This window comes from Otolemur garnettii, unplaced genomic scaffold (assembly GCF_000181295.1).
Source record: "Otolemur garnettii isolate 467f Iridium unplaced genomic scaffold, OtoGar3 scaffold00148, whole genome shotgun sequence".
Taxonomy (NCBI): Eukaryota; Metazoa; Chordata; class Mammalia; order Primates; family Galagidae; genus Otolemur; species Otolemur garnettii.
Genome location: NW_003852543.1, coordinates 861516 through 874816, shown reverse-complemented (window position 1 = coordinate 874816; position 13301 = coordinate 861516). Strand labels below are relative to the sequence as shown.

The 13301-nt window shown below is 48.1% G+C and overlaps 1 pseudogene; it reads right to left on the bottom strand.

The window, feature by feature from the left end:
* The window catches only part of LOC100962207, a 41319-nt pseudogene extending 28051 nt beyond the window's left edge, over nt 1–13268 (bottom strand).
* Nucleotides 13269–13301: the final 33 nt, after the last annotated feature.

Here is a 13301-nt window from a genome sequence, read left to right as displayed (position 1 = left end):
GAGCCAGGAAATTCAATTTTTAAAATGAATTTGAGGCGGGGTGTGATGGCTCACACCTGTAATCATTAGCACTCTGGGAGGCCAAGGCAGGTGGATTGCTTGAGCTCACAAATTCAAGACCCTGTCTCTAAAACCAGCCTGGTGTTGTGGTGGACACCTGTAATCCCAGCTACTTGGGTGGCTGAGACAAGAGGATTGTTTGAGGTTGCTGAGAGCTATGACGACACCATGGAACTCTAGCCAGGGCAACAGAGTGAGACACTGTCTCAAAAAAAAAAAAAAAAAATTAGAGCAACTTTATAGATTTGAAAACCAACCAAACAAACAAAAGGAATGATTTTTCATGTACACTGATCCCTGCTTTGTTGTATACTGTAGTCATAACCTGTGTGCGATTGGTGGAACATTTGTATCTTCCCCAATTCAAATGTTAATATAAATCCCAAAGTGATGATGGTATTTGGAGGCAGGGCCTGTGGGAAGTGATTAAGTTGTGAGGGTGGAGCCCTGATCCTTGGGATCAGTGCCTTTATTAAAGAGCCCCCCAGAGAGCTCCTTCACCTTTTTTTCATGTGGGAACACAGTGAGAAGTCAGTTGTCTGTGAACCAGGAAGCAGACCCTGACCACATGTCAAATCTGCCTGCGCCTTGATCTTGGACTTCCCAGCCTCCAGAACCATGAAGAATGCATTTCTGCTACTTAGAGGGCACCTGCTCTATGGTGCTCTGTTATAGCAGCCTGAATGAACTAAAGCACCATTTTCTTTTTTTTCTTTTTCTTTTTCTTTTTTATTGTTGGGGCTTCATTGAGGGTACAAGAAACCAGGTTACACTGATTGCATTTGTTAGGTAAAGTCCCTCTTACAATTGTGTCTTGCCCCCAAAAGGTGTGTCACACACCAAGACCCCACCCCCCTACCTCCTTCCCACTCTCTGTAAAGCACCATTTTCAAACAAAAAAAATGCATAACCTAGCCCATGTTCCCGGAGCTTCCAGCTTTCATTTGAATAGGGTAACATGGGGAGACCTTGAACTTCAGAGCATAAGGGGCTTAAGCTGAGACTGTAGCTCTCACATGCATAGCCCTATGGTCTGGAGAAGTAACTCTCTCCTGAGCCCGCTTTCTCCTCATCTGTGGAATTAAGGGAGCGATGCCGCTCCCAGGCTTGCTACAAGGAAGGAAGGAAGAACTATCGCTCATGGGGAAGTTAACTCTTTGCTTCAGTGCACAGGAGGGAGGTGGTGGTGACAAGCTGGACTCTGCAGAGAGATTTTTCCTTGTTGTGGAGCAGTGGAAAATAAAGCTGGGTGGACAACAGAGGGCCTGGTATGGAAAGTCCCAGCCAGACAGAATCGTCTGGAGTCTGTCCTGTGGGCAGAGGTAGTGGGGAAAGACTTAGAAAGCATGGCTCAGCGTATGTGTCTGGCCACCTGTGGAGGCTGGGAGATACCTGGGAGATGCCAAGGGTGAGGCTAGGCCAGTTGGGGAGGGGCGGGGGGAGACAGGCCACAGGAGGAGTCAAACCTGATTGCCTGTTTTCCCCTTGGATCTCTCTCTGCCCTTTTCTTCTGGTCCTTCTAGCTCATCCCCACCCGGCAACCCCCCATAGCAACCCTGAGTCCTTCTACCACTGAAGTCTGTGTGTAAATGGGGCTTACCAAGTGCTTCAGATGATCAAGATGCTGCCCAGCTGCTGGGACTGGGTACACTCAGGTTTGCCAGGCTTTGAGCAGGTCATGCGTAGAGGAGGGGCAGTCCCACTCTTTCTTTAGTAAAGGAGTGAGAAAAGCTGCTGCCGGTTAGACCTCACAGGGCAGCACCTGATGTCAGGTTCTGCACAGCCGGCTGGGTGAGAAGAGGAGCTGACACCTCTGGGCTGGCAGGCAGCCGGTTGCTCCTTCTGCTTCAGGCCAAGGCAAGGAAATCAGGTCACCCTGCCCCATCCACTCTGCCAGACCCTGAGGACGGAAGGCTGCCTCTGGGGATCAACCATAAAGGAGAATTTATGGAAGAGCTGCCAGGGCCAGGAACCTGGCTGAGGATCTCTACCTGGTGTGACCCACGGGTCCATTCAACCTACAGATGGTTTGATGTTTGGCCAACACAGGCCCTTTTAGTCTCTACGATATGATGCGTATCATACACTTTGCTCCCTGTCTACCTCATGTATTTGCCTTCTAAGCCTTGCCCCTGAACTTAGAAATTTACCAATCCCACCCCAGCAGGGGGTGAGGAAATGCAAAGGTGCTCCAGGAGCTTCTGATGCTGGGAAAACAACACAAGCACATGGGTAGGCCCAGTGCAGGGGGCAGACATGGGGCGTTTTGGAACTGAATTCAGATGTGAGATCTTCTCCCACAGGGACTAAGGGACAAATGGAGGTGAGGTGCAAAGTGAGCTTGGAGAGAAGAGAGCAATTCCACAAGGGGAAGGACACAAAGGAGTGAACTGCAGAAAGTCTGCATCAGGAGGGACCTTTGAGGTGTCTGCCCAAGGAGGAGATTAGGAAGGCATGTGGGCAGAGTGTACAGGAGACGTGGGCAGAGTGTGCAGGAGGACTGGTTCCACTCAGGGCTCCACAAGCCAGGAAAAGAGCAGGGGTGGGAGCTGAAAGAGGCACTGATTTGGGAAAATCTCAAGAACATAAAGACAGACACAGCACGAAAGCTGAAGGATCCAAAGGACGCGAAGCTTGAAACTTCAGTGCATCTAAGAAAGATGCAGCTCTGGTTATCAAAGCAGAGGAGTCATGAGAGGGAGGCTACTCAGGGTGGGAGGTGAGAAGCTGGGAAATTTTTGTTTAACTGTATTACATTTGACAGAAAAGATACACGGCTCGCATTTAGAACTGTAGACCAGGAGATAGAGGTTTGGTGGAAATGTGCACGAGGGAGGTGATTTAGGGTGGGGATGGACTAAATGAGACCCCAAAGGAGATGCAGAGAGAGAGGCACTGGGATGGGGACAGAGACTACTTGGAAGTGCAGAGGTGGAGTGTACACAGGTGTCAGCGAAGCAGCCTGAAGGAAGTGCTCCATCAGCGTTCTCAGTGGCAGTGGTTTCAGAGAGAATGAGCACTGAGGAGGTGCTGGGGTATCTGCAGCTAGGGGGAGAGAGGGATTTCAGCAGGGCTGGGGAAGGCGGCAATTAATTCCAGAGTCAAGGAGAGCAGGTGGAGGGGAAGGAGGGTAATGAGTGAAGACCAGCATCTCAGGGAGCATATAGCAGGCAGAAGTGATGTTCGGAGGCCAAAAAGGAAGGAGACAGAGAGACAAGCACTGAACCTGCTGAGAAAGAGCCCAGTGAGGTGGAGGGTAGGTGGAGATGCTCATCTTGGATTTCAGGAAAGGCTATATCCCCATCCTGTGCCGGTTCTGCCAGTCTGTGTCTGGTCAGTCCCCTCAAGAGCCCTGGTCTGCATTCTTTTTTTATTTTTGAGACAGAGTCTCACTATGTCACCCTCTGTAGAGTGCTGTAGCATCTGGGCTTAAGCAATTCTCTTGCCTCAGCCTCCTGAGTAGCTGGGACCACAGGTGCTTGCCACAACGCCTGGCTATTTTTTTGTTGGCAGTTGTCATTGTTGTTTAGCAGGACCAGGCAAGGCTTGAACCCTCCAGCTTCGATGTATGTGGCTGGCACTCTCCTCACTGAGCTATGGGTGCCGAGCCCCTGGTCTGCATTCTTAAGGTTAAACGGCAAAGGGAAGCCAGGCAGCTGGAAGGGCCAGGCCTCCTCAGCCCAGGGCTCAGCCTGGAGCACCAAAAATTCTGTTTTCCTTTTGCCACCTGGTCTCCCTCCTTTCTCTAATAGGAACTGGTGGCTTCGGGTCACTCTGAGGGCTGTAAACATCACTGAGTACTCCCAAGAGTGGCCCCTGTTTTGGGCACCCAGGCATAAGTAGACAGTTGGCAAGTGAAAGTGGGTAAGAGTTCCTAGCAGCAAAGCTGTGTCTCTCAGGCTTTGGTTACCCACGCTGACCCCATAACAACCACCCTGCCAACAGCAGGGAACATCAACAAGCGAGGAGGTGACGGTGAGGATGACCTCACTGGAAAAGCAAACATACCTCCCAACCCTTCAGGAAGGAGACCTCATCAACAGGACTGGCTGTGGGGGGCTGTTCCGGAGACTGCAGGCTGGGAGGGGGTGGACAGAACGGAGAGGGTCAGTGTGAACAGACAGACTGGCTTATTGAGGAATGAAAGTATAGAGCTGGAAGGGAAAGGCAAAGAGAAAGCCTCATTGCTGAGCTGCAGACTCAAAGCTTCATCCTGCTGAGAGTTAAAGAGATGCTAAAGTGGGAGGTTGATGTTGGCAGAGGAGATGCAGATGGGCCGTGAGGCGGCCACTACCGTGTGCAAAGTGAAGGAGACCAAAAAACACCCCCCACCCTGCAGACTGGCATTTTCTCTTGTGTGCTGAGACTTGTGTTCCAGGCACTTAAACCTGGAACAGTTTGGCAATACCACATAAAACGAAACATTCACACAGCCCAGGACCTAGCTAACCCATTTGTGCACGTGTGTGGGTACAAGGCCACCCGCGCACATGTACAAATACACACGCACACTTTATAATGGCTTATCATGCCAATAAAAGAAAACAATCAGAAAGATCTACATGCACAGACATGCAAAGGTATCTAAGACAATGTTACATGAAAAGAACAAAAGACAGGTTGTAACACCCCAAGGTATGATTTCATTTGACTAAAAAAATAAAAATGATAGGCGGTGCCTGTGGCTGAAGGGAGTAGGGTGCTGGCCCCATATACCAGAGGTAGCAGGTTCAAACCCGGCCCCAGAACCAAAACTACAAAAAAAAAAAGACATATTCTATACTAGAGAAAAATATAAATACCTTGTATGTGTATATGCAAGAAACTGTTAATAGCAATCACTTTGGGCCAGGTGCAGCAGTTTATGCTTGTAATCCCAGAAGGGATTACTCTGGGAGGTTGAGGTGGGAGGATCCCTTGAGCTCAAGAGTTCCAGACTAGCTAGAGCAAGAATGAGCCCCATCTCTACTGAAAATAGAAAAAACTAGCTAAGTGGGGCTGATGTCTATAGTCCCAGCTACTTGGGAAGCTGAAGCAAGAGGATCTCTTGAATCCAGGAGTTTGAGGTTGCTGTGAGCTCTGAGGATGCCACTGCACTCTCTCTGGAGTAACAGAGCAATGTCTACTTAAACAACAACAGAAAAGTAGTCACTTTGGGCTTTAGAGCAGAAAATTGGGACTCTAGAGAGGTACACTTTTAACTTGATACCCTTCTCTTTGGTACAGATTTTACATACATGAGCACATTTACAGAATTTTTTTAAATTCTTGAACTCCCTTTATTCTATTTACTCCTATTAGTCTAGAGCAGGCATCCTCAAACTATGACCCATGGGCCACATGCAGCCTGCCTAGGACATTTATCCTGCCTGCCGGGTGTTTTAGCCACCGCTGCCTGTCCTGCTTAGCAGCCAACTCATCTCGGGGCCCCAGTCTGGCCCTCCAATGGTATGAGGGACAGTGAACTGGCCCCTGTTTAAAAAGTTTGAGGACCCCTGGTCTAGAGGTTTCAGAACCATATGCATAATTTGTGAACAGAATAGTTGGAACACAAGTCTGCTAAATATGAATTCTTTTTGTTTGTTTGTTGAGACTGTCTTACTTTCTTGTCCTCGATAGAGTGCATCACAATAACCTCAAACTCTTGGGCTCAAGTAATCCTCTTGCCCCAGCCTCTTGAGCCTGCCACAATGTCCAGCTATTTTTTAGAGACAGGGTCTCCCTCTTGCTCAGTCTGGTCTCAAACTCATGAGCTCAAGCGATCCACCCACCTCGGCCTCCCAGAGTGCTGGGATTATAGGCATGAGCCACTGTTCCTGGCTAAATATGAATTCTTATATTCTTGTCCCAGGGGACAATGGAACAGGGAATTTGCAACTGAGGTCACTAAATGAAGCACTCTCTTCCTTTCTCCCCCTTCCTTGGCCTGGAAGTTCCATCACCATCAGTATAAATTGTTCTTCTGGTTTAAATCCGTAGGCACCACAGTATAGTAAGAAGAACTGTGACTGAAGTAATTAATTAATTCAACGCCTGCCAAGGACTACTGTGCCAGGATTCCAGACCCTATACCTACTTACTAGTTATATGACTATGGGCTCTGACTCTCATTTTTCTGTAAGATGGGACAATAATACTGGCTCTGTCTACAGCACACAGATGCCAAGATAAAATGAAACAATGCTTTTTTTTTTTTTTGAGACAGAGTCCCACTATGTCACCCTTAGTAGAGTGCCATGGCATCATAGCTCACAGCAACCTCAAACTCTTGGGCTTAAACAATTCTCTTGCCTCAGCGTCCTAAGTACCTGGGACTATAGGTGCCCGCCACCATGCCCGGCTAGAAACAATGCTTTTGAAAGTTCTTAGAACCAAAAGGGTGAGTCCAATTTACATATATATTTAAGGGTTTTTACAAGTCATCATCAAAATTTGGTTTTACAATCATTAAAAAAGTAGAGGCAGGCTCGGCGCTTGTAGCTCAGCAGCTAGGGCGCCAGCCACGTACACCAGAGTTGGAGGGTTCGAAACCAGCCCAGGCCTGCTAAACAACAATGACAACTACAACTAAAAAAAAAAGCCGGGCTTTGTGGTGGGCACTTGTAGTCCCAGCTACTTAGGAGGCTGAGGCAAGAGAATTGCTTAAGCCCAAGAGTTTAAGGTTGCTGTGAGCTGTGACGCCATGGGACTCTACCCAGGGCGACAGCTTGAGACTCTGTCTCAAAAAAAAAAAAAAAGTAAAGGCATTATCCAAGGTCACAGTTTAAAAGCTCAAATCCCTGCAGATGGTGGGTGTTGAATCTCCAAATAAATGAACAATCCTGAAATGGATATATTTAGGGTTATACTATTGTAACTTGCCTCCAGGAATAATGTCACTTTTGGAAAATAAATGCCTGGAAAAAAAATCTATGCCTAAGGAATGAGACCACACCAACCCCAGAAGTATTTCATCCTAAAAGATGGTAAATGTAGGGTATACAAAATTTAGGACACCCAAATCCAATTAATGTCTAAATCAGTGCTTGCTAAATGCCAGGGGTAGTGCTAAGTACTTTCCTTATTTACGTCTTATATAGCAACTCTACTGTCACCACTTTACAGAGAAGTTAAGCAACTTGCCTACAGCAGGTAAATGGTAGACACAGATTCTAATTTCAGAGAGTCTGGCCCCAGGGTCCACGTGTGGAACGGCCCCTTACTTAAAGTGGTGGGAGTGCTTGCTCAGGAAAATATAACTTAAAATAGAAAAAAAAGTGGTGGTTTTTAAATATCTAACTGAAAGAAGACTAGGTTAAAAAAAAGAGAAAGAAAGAAAAATAAGAATGAGAGAATGGGTTAACTTATTGTTTTTAAACTTACCAGGCTCGTAGTACTCTGGGAGTTTGAGGCAGGTGGATTGCTTGAGCTCATGAGTTCGAGACCAGCCTGAGCCAGAGCCAGAGTGAGACCTTGTCTCTAAAAATAGCCAGACATTGTGGCGGGCGCCTGTAGTCCCAGCTACTAGGCTGAGGCAAGAGAATCGCTTGAGCCCAGGAGTTTGAGGTTGCTGTGAGCTGTGATGCCACAGCACTCTACCCAGGGGGTCATAGTGAGATTCTGTCTCAAAAAAAAAAAAGAAAAAAAGAAGAAGAAGAAAAGCAGTCTGCTCAGAACTTCAGTCTCCCAAGAGGCAGTTAATTTTCAATAGCTGAAACCCCTCTTTGAGCCCCAGAATACCTGAATTCTAGACCAACAAAGCCAAGGTGCAGCCCCAGACCCTAGTCAGTCCCCTAAGACAAACAGCATTTTGTCTCCTGCGGGCCCTGTGAGGCAGGACTCTTCTGGGAGAGGTTCCTTGCCCCTTAGGGGATCAGATGCCTGAGGGGCCCTGACTGAGCTGGGAGGGATCCTGGAGAGGTGGAGGCTCTGTGTGATGGGCTGGGCTGAGGAGCTAGTGGCCTGCCTGACATAGTCCTCTGTGCTCTGGAAGTCTGCTGAGAGACCGAATGATAAACAGCGTGCGTGGGACGACGGAACGTGGGGGTCACATGCAGAAATGGTAGGTCTGGTGGGCATGGGAAGGTTGACTTTGCCCCTTGGAACACTGTGCTCCTGGCCAGTTCTCAGTGTGCAACGAAAGGCAAGGAATTTGTGCCTTGTGAGGGCATGGGTTGGTCTAACTTGCTGATCCTAGGCTGGATCCACAGCAGGCTGTTTGTGGTGTGAAGGAATGAATGGAGGGTGAGGGAAGGCACACAGGGCTGTGGGTGTGACCCTCCCACCTCCTCCAGGGGATGACTGTGTGGATGACTCACATCCTACTGCCCCCTCCCTTTCTCAGCCTAAAACCACAGTCCCGAGGTGTGGGGGCAGCAAGCTGACCCTCTCCTGCCACCGGGATCTTCACCACACAATACCAGCAACTTGAATTTCTGAAGAGTTGCCTTTCTTCTGCACTTATGAGCTGAGAAAGCTTGGGGAAATAAGGAGTCCTAGTTTAGGTCTCCAGAAAGGTCTTCCTGAAGATGTACTCAGGAAGCTGTGCTTGCTGTCTGGAAGCCAGCTCAGAGGAGGACAGAAACATCTGGACCATTTCAGCTCTAGGAACTGTGCTTTTGCTCCCTGTCTGGCTCCCAGGCTGTGTCATGCCCACACACGTGAACTTACAACCAAGCAGAGACCAGGCAATGAGCGGCTAGCGAGGCGAGACAAAAAGCCAAAGCAATGGCCACCTCACACATTCCTGTGTTGGCACAGTCATGACCCACCAGTGTACCCGGCACAGCCCAACCCAGCTTTTTCTTGCTGTGGGGCACTGGCCTGAGATCAGCCTCAACCAGTGCATCTCCACATTAGAGCCTGGCTATCTGGGTGCTTGACGGCACCCCAGCTCAGGTCCTCAGCTTCCCCAGGACCTTGCCAGAACAGAGCTACACATGCTAGATGCCCAGTTCTGTTTAGTAGGGAGGGGGCGTGAAGAAATAGGAATGCCTGGAGACAGAAACCAGCCACATCCAAAGCACATGGGACAGTAGTGGTGATGACTGGTTCTTGTTGAAAACATTATCTTGAACCTATTTCCTGTAGGAATTGACCATAGGCGGGTTTCATTTTACAAGACTGCTTTCCTTTCTTAGGAAGTCTCAAGAGATCAGAATTTGCAGGAATTCTAAGATATGGTCAGGCCAGTGCAACAGCTTTATTTCTGGAAAGAACATGTGGTCTGGCTTCCTGACTCCTACTGCTCTGGGGAAAATGGGGCCAATCTTGGAGACCTATCTCCTAGAAATGCCCATTTCCACTGCAACACATAAAACACAGGCTGTAAAAGCAACAGAGAGTTAATCAAAAAGAGGAAAGGAGGAGGTTGTAAATGTGTTAAGTGCAAATAAGAGTTAACACCTAGGGCTATCATACTTGCCTCTGCACTTATTGGCACCCTGGGAAAAAGCGCTTATAATGTTGAAATTTGTTAGGTTCTTCACTGCTTTACCTGTGACTTCCTTCTCTGTGCTTCCCTTCCTTCATCTGTAAAATAAGGTGGAAGTGTCTCAGCAGAGCTTTATTGAGGGTGTCACATGACATTATATATGCAGAGCACCTGGCGCAAAGTAAGCATTCGACTGCATGGCAGATACTATTATTACCACCTTATGCATCTGAGGACAGCATGGGGAGTGGTGTGTAGAGAGGAGGTGGTTCTTCTTCACAGGACGGTGCCTACCTTCTCTTCCTTGAATGTCCTCCCCATCTTGAGTCCTCACGGATGGCCTCTGAAGCTGCCTTTGTTCCTGGTCTGGCTCCACAATCTGTCTAAGCCCAGTGAGTCCCCCTCCTCCAAGCAGACTATTTCTAGGATGCTGACTTCATGCGCAGAGAACAATAACCTCAGATGTGTTTCCTTGACTGTGTCACAAAGTGCAAAAGTGATATTGTCTCCTCTTTTTGCCTGGACTTCCTCAGTACTGGAGGAGCTGGGCTTGGGTGGGGTTAGCTTTCCTACCTCTCAGCAGCTCAAGTTTACCCTATGAGTTAGTAAGGGGTAGAAATAGCCCCAAGAAAACTCCAAGCCCACAGTGCCTGGCTTGGTGTTCTATGGCATGTGGTAGGTCGTCTTAATCTATCCTGAGCGTTAGGGTGGGGAGGGAACTTCAGGCTCATGGCTCATGCATTAGCAGGACTCACCAAAGATCTCCTGGGCAGCCAAGGTCTGGGCCAGGCCAGTAAGTTCATTCAAGAGTCATATACCACAACCTTGTCTCTCTTCCTCTGGCAACAGCCTATTTTTTTGTGGTCCCTCATGCTATCAGCAGTGGGAAAAGCTGGGCTGACATGGCAGGAGAAGAGGAGGCCTTACCATCTGATACACACATTTTATTTATTTTATTTATTTTATTTGTTGCAATTTTTGGCCGAGGCTGGGTTTGAACCTGCCACCTCAGGCATATGGGGCCAGTACCCTATTGCTTTGAGCCACAAGCGCCACCCACACTTGATTTATTTATTAAGACAGAGTCTCATTCTGTCACCCTGGGTAGAGTGCCATGGCATCATAGCTCACTGCAACCTCAAATTCCTGGGCTCAAGCAATTCTCCTGCTTCAGCCTCCCAAGTAGCTGGGTGCCTACTACAATGTCCCCTTATTATTTTTTTTTTTTTGAGACAGAGCCTCAAGCTATCCTCCTGGGTAGAGTGCTGTGGCATCGCAGCTCACAGCAACCTCCAACGCCTGGGCTCAAGCGAGTCTACTGCCTCAGCCTCCCAAGTAGCTGGGACCACAGGTGCCCGCCACAACGCCCGGCAATTTTTTGCTTGCTGCCATCATTGTTGTTTGGCGGGCCCGGGCTGGATTCGAACCTGCCATCTTAGGTGTATATGGCTGGCGCCTTAGCCGCTTGAGCCACAGGCGCCGAGCCATTATTTTTGTATTTTTAGGAGAGATGGGGGTCTCGATTTTGCTCAGGATGGTCTTGAGCTCCTGAGCTAGAGCAATCCTCCTACCTTGGCCTCCCAGAGTGCTGGGATCACAGGTGTGAGCCATCACGCCTGGATATACTTCATTTTAAACACCATCTGTATGCAGTAGGTCTTCAACTAGTTGCTGAATAATGACAGTGAGAGTCCTTTAGAAGGACTTTACGTACGCTGATTTATTTAGTCCTCACAACAGCCCTGTGAGGTAGGAACTCTCCATTTCTCCCTTTTATAGATGAGGAAACCAAGGCAAAGAATTTATTTGCTTATGGTCACATGACTAGTGAGTTAGCAGAGCAAGTTTTATAGTCTATGTGTCTAACCACTAGACCAAAGGCCTCCCTAACACCCTAAAGAGTATTTGTACCAATGCCTGGATTTTAATGGTGATTAGATTATCTTTAGGCCCTCTTTGCCCAGGATTCACAGAAAAGCCCAGGATCAATGACATTTGTTCTTGAACTGGTAGCCATCATATCTACTCTTTCTTTCAGTTTTCAAAGCTCTCCACAGGTAGACAGAGGCTTATTTCTTCTTCCCTGTGAGAGGATAAAGGTGTCCCAACCAAGGCCAGATCTCTAAGGGACATTCTCCACAGTACCCCTCTCTGGAGGTAAGGCAGCAAATGGCCCATTTTCCCTTTCTACCCTGAGGCAGAGGCACTCAGTGAGTAGGAAAGATAAGGATTCCTTCTTTAGGAGGAAAGATAAGACATTCCAGGGCCTGCAGATGGTGACAGAAGTCATTTACAACACAAGGGAATTTCTTCTGCATCTCCATCCTAGCTCTCTTTGGGGAAACTCACTCACCCTAGGAGCCTGGAAGATGTGTTCACATTGAGATGAATAGTCACCTGGCCGCCTCACAGCAGAGGCAGTGATTGTTTGGCAGCTTTAATTTCTGCAACGCAGACCATCAAAAGTGTGGAATGAATCACAAACACACACACATACACGTTCTAGGTAATTTCCTTACAAACGACTGCTTTGAAAATTACTGCTTTAAATGGCAGAACATGAAGGACCTTTAACAGATCAGTTTTTTTACTTAACATTTTCATAACCTTGAGGGAAGGTGGAGGGAGTATTACATTCTAAGGCAGGATCACTGCTCCTGGACACTAACTTTCTTTTTCTGACATGACCTTGGGACCTAGAGTTTTCTGTTACTCATTCACATATAACTAATTCTACCAGGATGGACTATGTAGATCAAAAGACACTGGGGTTGAGTTTAAGCCTCTAAAGATGACTCAGACAGCAAACATTTACAATGGCTTTGTTTCTGCTATTCAGTGCCCAATAGCTAGAGATGGCAAAAAATGGTGGGGATGGCTTCAGATCACTCTAAGCCTGGTGAATACTTTTGGCTGGAATTTTTAAATCTGATTACAACCCTAAGAAAAGACCAAGACCATAATCTCCAATGGGGTGGTTAGTTTTAGTCTTGATCTTAAGTGGTATAAACGAAATGCTCCTAAATCTTAATGTCAAAATTACACTATATACAACGTGGGGGACCAGAAATCAATCTTTAGCTCAAAAAAATAAGAAAGCTTGCAGGACGCAAAGAGAACACCCCCTTACACCGTTTCCTACATCCTCAAACAGGCATAATCACGGAAAGAGCAAAGCGGAATCAGCACTTCCTGAACATCCACTGAGTTCTACTCACGTTCACACGCGTTAACTTATGTAATTCCCCCTCAAGGTAGGCACTGACTGCTAACATTTTAGCTCCCTGAGAATGCAGTCCGAGACATGTAGGACTTGCTCAAGGTGACACTGCAGCAAGGAGTCACAATTTGAATCTGAAGCTGTGTCCTTCCCCCGGCCATCGCCGCAAACGGCAAACTCAGGTCCAACACCGGGAAATTAATGACCCACAGTCATTTAGCAGCTATGCGACGTAAGTGGAAAGACGGGCTTGTTCTCGTGACTCTTTGGTCCTCCAGTTCCCACCCTAGTGCATGACTGCGGGTGCAGAGCCACCACGTGAGCGTCCTCCCCTGACCTCAGGCGAGGGACAATGCCTTGCCAAGGGCAAGTCACAGGTGCGATAACGTGCCAGAACTGGATCCGGAGTTACGGGGTGCAAGCTCTCCTGCGGCGTTACCCTGCAGACAGGAAGGGTGTGGCCACCGGGTGCAGCAGGTCCCGAGTGCGCAGAAAGTGCAGCCTGAGGTACAGCAAAACAGGGTCCACGAGGGACGAACTAGGAATAACCTTGGTCGCAGCCTCTCTACCCCGCATGATGACCTCCGGAATAGGGTGAGGGTCTCCTAC